General features: G+C 37.5%; 1 long non-coding RNA gene across 1 annotated transcript in view; it reads left to right on the top strand.

Annotated features, from left to right (window-relative positions):
- LOC111480741 overlaps positions 1 to 8973 on the top strand; it is a 14436-nt gene extending 5463 nt beyond the window's left edge. The window contains exons 2-3 of the long non-coding RNA XR_002717916.1: positions 7777 to 7779; positions 8963 to 8973. This is a non-coding gene — a long non-coding RNA (uncharacterized LOC111480741). The remainder of the gene's footprint in view (positions 1 to 7776; positions 7780 to 8962) is intronic.

Here is an 8973-nt window from a genome sequence, read left to right as displayed (position 1 = left end):
AGATGAAGGAGAGTCGCAAACTCAGAAGAAGAAATTCGACAAAAGTAAAATTAAATGTTACAAGTGTCAGCAGATGGGACACTTCGCATCAGAGTATTCCACAAAAGACGAACAACTCAACTTGATAGAGATGCAAAAGGATGAGGAGTCTTCATTGCTGATGATAGAGGCGTGTGAAATTAAAACCACACATGACAAAGAGCTTGATTTTGTGATGTTGAATGAAACTATAGTGCCGCCACCGGCCAATATTGAAGCTGAAAATTCCTGGTTCCTAAATACTGGAGCAAGCAACCATATGCCAGGAGAAAGGAGGGTGTTTCGTGAGCTCGACACATCTGTTGTTGGAAAGGTACGTTTCAATGATAATTCTGTAATAGACATTTGTGGTCGAGGAATAGTGCTCTTCAAATGCAAAACCGATGAGCACTTGATCTTATCGTAAGTCTATTACATACCTAAACTCAAAAGCAATATAATAAGTTTGGGACAACTGGACGAGAGTGGAAATAAAATTGTCATAGAGGACAATCTAATGAAGATAAATGATAGGGCTAGTGTTAGTTTATTTAATCTTGTATTAACCGTAATTCATTTGTATTTGCTGTTTGTATTTAAAATATGTTAGTTTTAGTATTTGTGGCTAAGATCAAGGGAAGTTATTAGCAGTTATTAACGTGTGGTTAAGACTGTAAGAAGTTAGTGTTTATTTCTGTCTATATATGTAATGTGTAACAAGTTGAATAAAATGAGTAAGTTGGTTTTGTTTATTTTCTAAGTATTGTCTCTCTTAGAGAATAACGTTATTGTGCAAAATCACTTTCTTGTATGAGTGTTTCTGTCATTTGGTATTAGAGCGTGGTTACATGCCAAAGATCATGCCGAGAAATAATGACAACACTGGAGAGAGAGGAGAGTCGTCGAAGTCTGCAACAAAGGAAGGTCTGGTAACACTCTAATACCCGACGTTATCGAGAACTAACTACTCAGCATGGGCTATGAAGATGAAGGTCTATTTGCGTGCTCAAGGGGTGTGGGATGCAATCGAATCAACTGAGTCTCTGGATAGTCTTGATGAAAGGAAGGATCAAATGGCCTTAGCAGCTATTTATCAAGTAATCCCTGAGGAGATGTTGTTTTTGTTAGCAGAGAAAGAAACAGCAAAAGAAGCATGGCAGACGTTACACTATTCATGTCAGTGCTGAACGTGTAAAGGAGGCAAAGATCCAAACTCTGAAAATTGAGTTCAAAATTATGAATATGAAAGAGTTCGAGACTATTGATGATTATGCAGCAAGGTTGACAGGGGTTGTTAATAAAATACGTACTTTTGGAGACAAGTTTGAAAATGCATACTTGGTGAAAAAAAATTTCCGCTCAGTACCTTCTAAGTTTCTTCATATCGCATCGGCAATAGAGCAATTTGCCGATTTAAAGGTGATGACAATGGAGGAAGTCATCGGCCGTCTTAAAGCATACGAGGAACGGATCGGTGGCAACAAAGAGAATGCTGAGCATGTCTTATTGACTCAAGGAGAATGGAAAGCAAAAGAATCGAAGGGCAAAGGTGAAAGTTCAACGTTCGAGAAAAAACGTAGTGACAATGGAGGCCATAGCCGAGGGCGAGGTCGCAGTAGTCGCTGGAGAGGGAGAGGTCATGGACGTGGAAACAACTCTTTACATCAAAAGAAGAAGGATGACAAGAGTAAGGTAAAATGCTACAATTGTCAAGGCCTAAGCCACTATTGTTGAGGATTATTGGGAGTGAGTGTCCCACATTGGTTAATTTAGTGGAAGATCATGAGTTTATAAGTGAGAAATACTAACTCCATCGGTATGAGGTCTTTTGGGGAAGCCCAAAGCAAAGCCATGAGAGCTTATGCTCAAAGTGGACAATATCATACCATTGTGGAGAGTCGTGATTCCTAACAATTGGTATTAGAGCCATTCCCTAAACTTAACCATGTCAATAAAATCCTCAAATATCGAACAAAGAATTGTGAGCCTCAAAGGTGTAGTAAAAAATGACTAAAGTGTCGAACAAAGGGTGTACTTTGTTCGAGGGCTCTAGAGAAAGGAGTCGAGCCTCGATTACGGGGAGGAACTATGCCTCAGAATGTCGGAAGGTGAGAAGTTGGTTCTCAGAATGAATCACTTGTATCACTTGTAGAGATAAAAGGAAGATGTGATGTTGCAATGTGAAAATGGAGATCACTGTATCCTTTCCGATGTATATTTCATTCCTAAACTTAAAAGTAACATTATAAGTTTAGGACAATTGGATGAACAGGGCCATAAAGTTGAGATCGAGCATGGTTTACTTGTCATTTTCACAAAGGCAAAGGAGTTCTTGGGATAAGTGAAGCGGTCAAGAAATAGGCTATATACAATTAGCCTAAAAACAACGAAACCAACATGTCTACTTGGTAAGTTGTCTAAAGATTCTTGGTTGTGGCATGCTAGATATGGGCATTTGAATTTTGAGGCTTTAAGAAACCTATCTACGAAACAAAGGGTGAAAAGAATTCTGCATGTTGAAAGGATCAAACAAGTTTGTGATAGTTGTGTAATCACTAAACAACGAAGAACATCATTCCCACAACAAGCGAATTTTCGAGCCGTTAGTGTTCTACAATTGGTGGATGGCGATTTGTGTGGTCCAATTACTCCAACAACTCATTGGAGGTAATAATTTTTTTTTTGCTGTTGGTAGATGATTTTAGTAGATATATGTGGATTGAATTGCTCAAAAATAAATCTAATGCATTCTTAGGATTCAAACGTGTAAAAAATAAAATTGAAACTGAATCCGAAAAGAAATTGCAAGCGCTTAGAGCTAATAGAGGTGGAGAATTTACAAGTATTGAGTTCAAAGAATATTGTGAGAGCAGTGGGATTAAAAGATATTTAACAGCACCTTATTCTCCGCAACAAATGGTGTGGTTGAACGACGAAACCAAACTGTTATTGCAATGGTGCGAAGCATGTTGAAGTGCAAAAATTTGCCGATGTATTTCTGGGCAGAAGCGGTGAAGACAGCTGTCTACATTCTTAATAGATCCCCAACGAAGAGTGTAATTGAAGCAACTTCTTATGAGAAATGGAGAGGAAGAAAGCCTAATGTAGAGCATTTTAGAGTGTTCGGAAGCCTGACGTATGCAAGAAATACAACACCAAATTTAACCAAATTACAAAACCAAAGTGTGCCAATGATTTTCGTGGGATATGAAGCAAGTTCAAAAGCTTATCGTTTGTATGATCCTAAAGCGAAAAGACTTCATATCAGCCGAGACGTCAAGTTTCTAGAAGAAGAAGAATATAAATGGGATGTGCAACAATTGGAAGAAAATAAGAAGGTGGTAAATTCGTTGTTCATTATGATCCACAAGTCTATGTGAATAACGAGGACATTTTAGAAGAGCGGGGAGAATCATTAGGGACTCTATTGGGAGACGATTCATCACCAGCAAATGATTTATCACCAGGAGACAATTCATCTAACGTCTCATTTAGTCCAACAAAATTTTGATCGTTAAGAGAAATTTACTCTAATTCTATTCAGTTGAATGAAGAAGTTGGGATGTGTTTTCTTTCACTTGAGAAGCCAAATTCATATATGGAAGCAAGAGATAATGAGAAATGGCAACAAGCAATGCTAGAAGAGTTGTCTGTTATTGAAAAAAATGGCACGTGGGAGTTCGCAAAACTACCAAAGGGACATCGAGCAATCGGGTTGAAATGGGTATATAAGTTGAAGAGAAATTCAGATGGGGAGATCGTGAGGTATAAAGCCCGTTTAGTCGCAAAGGGTTTTGTCCAGAAATATGGAGTGAATTTTGATGAGGTATTTGCACTTGTTGCAAGGCTTGAAACAGTGCGAGTCTTGATTGCTATAGCAGTGCAGGAGAGTTGGGAGATTCATCATATGGATGTCAAGTCAGCGTTTCTTAATGGTGAGTTGAAGGAAGAGGTTTATGTAGAACTACCAGAAGGATTTTCTATGGAAGGTCGAGAAGGGAATGTTTTACGACTTAGGAAAACATTGTATGACTTACGTCAAGCACCTCATGCCTGGAATACAAAACTGGATAATTGCTTAAAGTCTCTTGGATTTCAAAAGTGTCCTTTAGAGCATGTTGTGTATATACGTTGGAAAGAAAATAAAATTCAGATAGTTGGAGTTTATGTTGATGATTTAATTATTGTCGGGTCAAGCAAGGATGATATTTTGAGCTTCAAGCAACAAATGAAGAAGTTGTTTGAAATGAGTGATTTATGATTGCTGTCTTATTATTTGGGAATAGAAGTTAAAAAAGATGTTGATGGAACCAGGTTATCTAAGTCAAGTTATGTGGCAAAGCTTTTGGCAAAACTTGGAATGATGGATTGTAATCCGTGTCATGTTCCTATGGAGCCGAAAACAAAGCTAAGCAAAGTGAGTAATTGTTCATCTGTTGATTCCACTCTTTATAAGAGTATTATCGGAAGTCTTCGTTATTTAGTGAACACACGACCTGACTTATTATATTCCGTCGGAGTTATGAGTCGTTATATGGAAGCTCCGACTATGGTTCATATGGCAGCTGTGAAGCAGATACTCAAGTACGTGAAAGAAACTATTGATATTGGATGTCATTATGTGAAAGCAAAACAAGTAGAAATTCGCTTAATCAGATATAGAGATAGTGATCTTGCTGGAGATATAGATGATCGAAAGAGCACTACGGGGACATTGTTTTTCTTATATGACAATCCAATTACATGGACTTTAAAGAAACAAAAGATGGTGGCACTTTCATCCTGTGAAGCTGAGTATATTGCGGCGACGTCAGCTACTTGTCAAGGAATATGGTTAGGACGTTTATTGAAGGAATTGCATGGGAAGGAAGTAAATCCAGTTCATTTAAATATCAATAACAAGTCTGCTATAGCATTAGCGAAAAATCCAGTTTATCATGATCGCAACAAACATATAGACATGAGGTTCCATTTCATTCGTGAATGTGTGCAAAAAGGAGAGATTGAAGTGGATCATGTAAAACCTGAGGATCAATTTGTTGGTATACTTACAAAGCCATTAGGATGACAAAAAATTGTAGAGCTTCGAGAAAGAATTGGTTTGAAGAATGTAAGAATGTGAAGATCGAAATACAAGATTAAGGGGATGATTTGTAGTTTATTTAATCTTGTATTAACATAATTCATTTGTATTTGGTGTTTGTATTTTAAAATATGTCAGTTTTAGTATTTGTGGCTAAGATTAAGGGAAGTTATTAGCAGTTATTAATGTGTGGCTAAGATGGTAAGAAGTTAGTTTTTATTTCTGTCTATATATGTACTATACCAAGTTGAATAAAATAAGAAGTTGGTTTTGTTTATTTTCTAAGTATTATCTCTCCTAGAGAATAATGTTATTGTGCAAAATCACTTTCTTGTACAAGTGTTTCTGTGAGCTAGGAGCCTAATTATTATGGTGACTAGACAATCCAACAGATTGTATGTAGCAAAGCTGAAGCTTGCAGATCAAGTGTGTTTTATGACAAATATCAGTAACAGTGGTTGGCTCTCGCAGGCGAGGTATGGACACCTGAATTTTCACTCTTTAAAGCAATTAAATGACAAAAGAATGGTTGAAGGGTTGCCGAAAATCACCCGGGTCAATCAATTTTGTGATGGGTGTTTAATTGGAAAGCAGCACAAGACTCCTTTTCCTCGAACAACAACATATCGTGCGAAGGAGTCATTGAATCTCGTCCATGGAGAACTATGTGAACCTATTTTGCCAATGACTTATGGAGGTAACAGATATTTTAATATTACTAGTGGATGATTTTTCACGATTTATGTGGGTGTTTATGTTGACAAACAAGAATGAAACACTTGTGGTATTTAAAAAGTTCAAGATCAACGTGGAGGTAGAGAAAGACAAGAAGATTAAGAACTTTAGAATGGACCATGGAGTAGAGTTCGTATCTACTGCTTATAAAGACTGTTGCGAGAATGAGGGCATGAAGAGATTTCTTACTGCACCATTTTCACCACAGCAAAATGGCGTAGTAGAAAGGTGTAATCGAACGGTTGTAGAGATTGCCAGATGTATGTTAAAGAGCAAAGAGATGCCTGCAAAATTTTGGGGAGAAGCCGTCAAAACTGTCGTGTATATTCTGAACAGATTGCCAACAAAAGGAGTTGTAGATGGTACACCGTAGCAAGCTTGGTTTGACAAGAGACCGAAGGTTCATCACTTTAAAATCTTTGGGTGTCTTGCTCATGCCAAGAATACATATTCACACCTTCCTAAACATGCTGAGGAGTGTGAAAACAATTATGTTTGGATATGAAGATGGAACCAAAGCTTACAGACTATTGGATCCACAAAAGAACAGAATTATGGTGAGCAGGGATGTGTTGTTCGAAGAGGAAAAAAAGTGGTGTTGGGAATAAATCACGAATGATGATGATGAACAAAGAGGAACTTTCACCGTTCAAATTTCAGAAAAACAGAGTAGAACAGAGGAGAGGAATATTGAACAAACAAAGTTAATCCAGATGAAAGGCAAAGGGAAAATTCATCCTCAACTTTATCAACGCCAGACATTACCTCAAATGCATCATCATCAAGCTCGTCGACGCTGAAAAAGTTTAGGTTTCTAGAAAATATTTATAGAGAATTGAACGAAGCAGAGGAGAAAGCAATGATCCTTTGTTTTCTTTCTATAGAGGAGCCAACCTCATATGAGGAAACTACTAAGAATGAAAACTGGAGGAATGTCATGAAGTTTGAAAATCGCTCCATTGAAAAGAACAGAACGTGGGAACTCACAGATTTGTCGAAGAATCATAAAGCAATCGGCATCAAATGGATTTTCAAATTAAAGAAAAATCTAGATGGAGAAATCATGAAACATAAGGTGAAACTGGTGGCAAAGGGTATGCACAACAATTAGCTATAGATTACAGTGAAGTATTTGCACTAATGGCCAGGTTAGTAACAGTGAGATTAATTGTTGCCTATGCAGCCATTAAAAATTAGGAAGTACATCACATGGATGTGAAGACAGCTTTTCTGAATGGCTAGTTAGAAGAGAAGGTGTATGTTGTTCAACCAGAAAGGTTCGTTGAAAAGGAAAATCCAAACATGGTATTAAAACTACGTAAAGCCTTGTATGGATTAAAACAGGCTCCGAGGGCTTGGAATTTTAAACTTGATCAATGTTTGCAGTCACTTAGTTTTGTTAGATGTCCATAGGAATATGCTCTCTACAAGAAAATTAATGGAGTTGAAGCAATGATAATCGGTACATATGTGGATGACTTAATCATAGCTGGCTCAAACAAACAAGTTATAGCTCAATTCAAGGAAGAGATGCACCAGAAATTTGAGATGAGTGATCTTGAACTTTTGAGCTATTACTTGGGTATTGACGTATGACAAAGCAGTGAATCAATCGTTTTATGTCAGGTCGGATATGCAAGAAAAATCCAAAAGAAGCTAGGAATGGGGGAGTGCAATCCTTGTTTGATTCCCATGGAACCAAGAATGAAGATGAGCAAACATGGGAATGGAGACCCTGTGGTTGACAAAACACTTTACAGAAGTGTTATTGGAAGCTTACACTATCTGGTTAATACCCGTCCCGACATAGCCTACTGTTGGTGTGATGAGTAGATACATGGAGGCACCAACAACTTCACATCTCACAACAGTAAAACAAATATTGAGGTATGTAAAAGATAAGTTTTGGTTGTGTTTATAAGAAGCTATCAAATGTGGAGCTGGTAGGATTTAACAACAGTGATATGGCTGGGGATATTGATGATAGGAAGAGTACAACTGGAGTGTTGTACTATTTGGGAGTAAATCTAATAACCTGAGTATCACAGAAGCAGAAGGTGGTGGCTTTGTCGTCATGAGAGGCTGAGTATATAGCCGCAACTACTGGAACGTGTCGAGGAGTATGGTTGGGCAGGATTTTGAGTAACATCAGTCAAATGCAAGTAAATCCCAAGCTTAATGTTGACAACAAGTCAGCTATAGCGTTGGCGAAAAATCTTGTTTACCATGATCGAAGTAAGCACAAGTAAGCACATTGATACCAGGTTCAATGTTATTTGCCAGTGTGTGCAAACTAATGCTAATGAACTGGAATATGTTTACACAAATGAACCATTGGCGAATATTCTGACAAAGTTGTTAGCAAGACAACAGTTCCTAGAGTTAAGAGAGAATATTGGCTTGAAGAAAGTCGATTCAGCATAATTAAACAAGTTTTAGAGGAGTGATTGTTGGTTATAAACTTGTTTTTTTTTTTTTTTTAATTAAAAAAAAAAGAGATATTGTGAGGAAGAGTGGAAGTAGTGGAACTAGATTTTAGGGAGATGGAATGTTTGATGATGAAATTTGTTATTTTTTTATTATATAAGGAAAATGGTGTCAAGGTATTGAAACACCACAAAATGAAGATAAGTTTAATTTGTGTGTCTTTGCTCCTTCTCTCCTTCTGTTATTTTGTTCTTTCAAATAAATCCCAAATCTTTCGTTCTCTTCCTCCTTCGGTTATTTTCTTGCGCTTTCTGTTTTCTTTTCTTCTTCCAACAATTTTCTTCGGCTATTTTTCCTCCGTCAAAGGATTTCCTTTCAACAGTGGCGAATTGCTCAGTCAAAAGACAGCATTCCACACTTAGATGCATTATTTGCTGCTTCTTCCACACTACTTTTGTCGAGTCTTTCTTTGCCAACATGAGAAGAACATCCTTCTAGACTGCTTGGTAGATGGCGACAAGAGCCATCCTGTCCTTACACTATCAACGTCACCATACTCGATAGCATCGACCATACTATAGTTACTCTTCATGAGTGACGAGTACTGGAGCATTACACTCCCCTCCTTTTCACTCTTTATCGTCATCATATCTCATTCGATGACTTTGTGTGGTGACAACATTTGTTTTGGCAACCTAGCTTTGATACCA

This window comes from Cucurbita maxima, unplaced genomic scaffold (assembly GCF_002738345.1).
Source record: "Cucurbita maxima cultivar Rimu unplaced genomic scaffold, Cmax_1.0 Cma_Scf00006, whole genome shotgun sequence".
Classification (NCBI taxonomy): Eukaryota; Viridiplantae; Streptophyta; class Magnoliopsida; order Cucurbitales; family Cucurbitaceae; genus Cucurbita; species Cucurbita maxima.
This window is presented reverse-complemented; position numbering and strand designations above follow the sequence as displayed.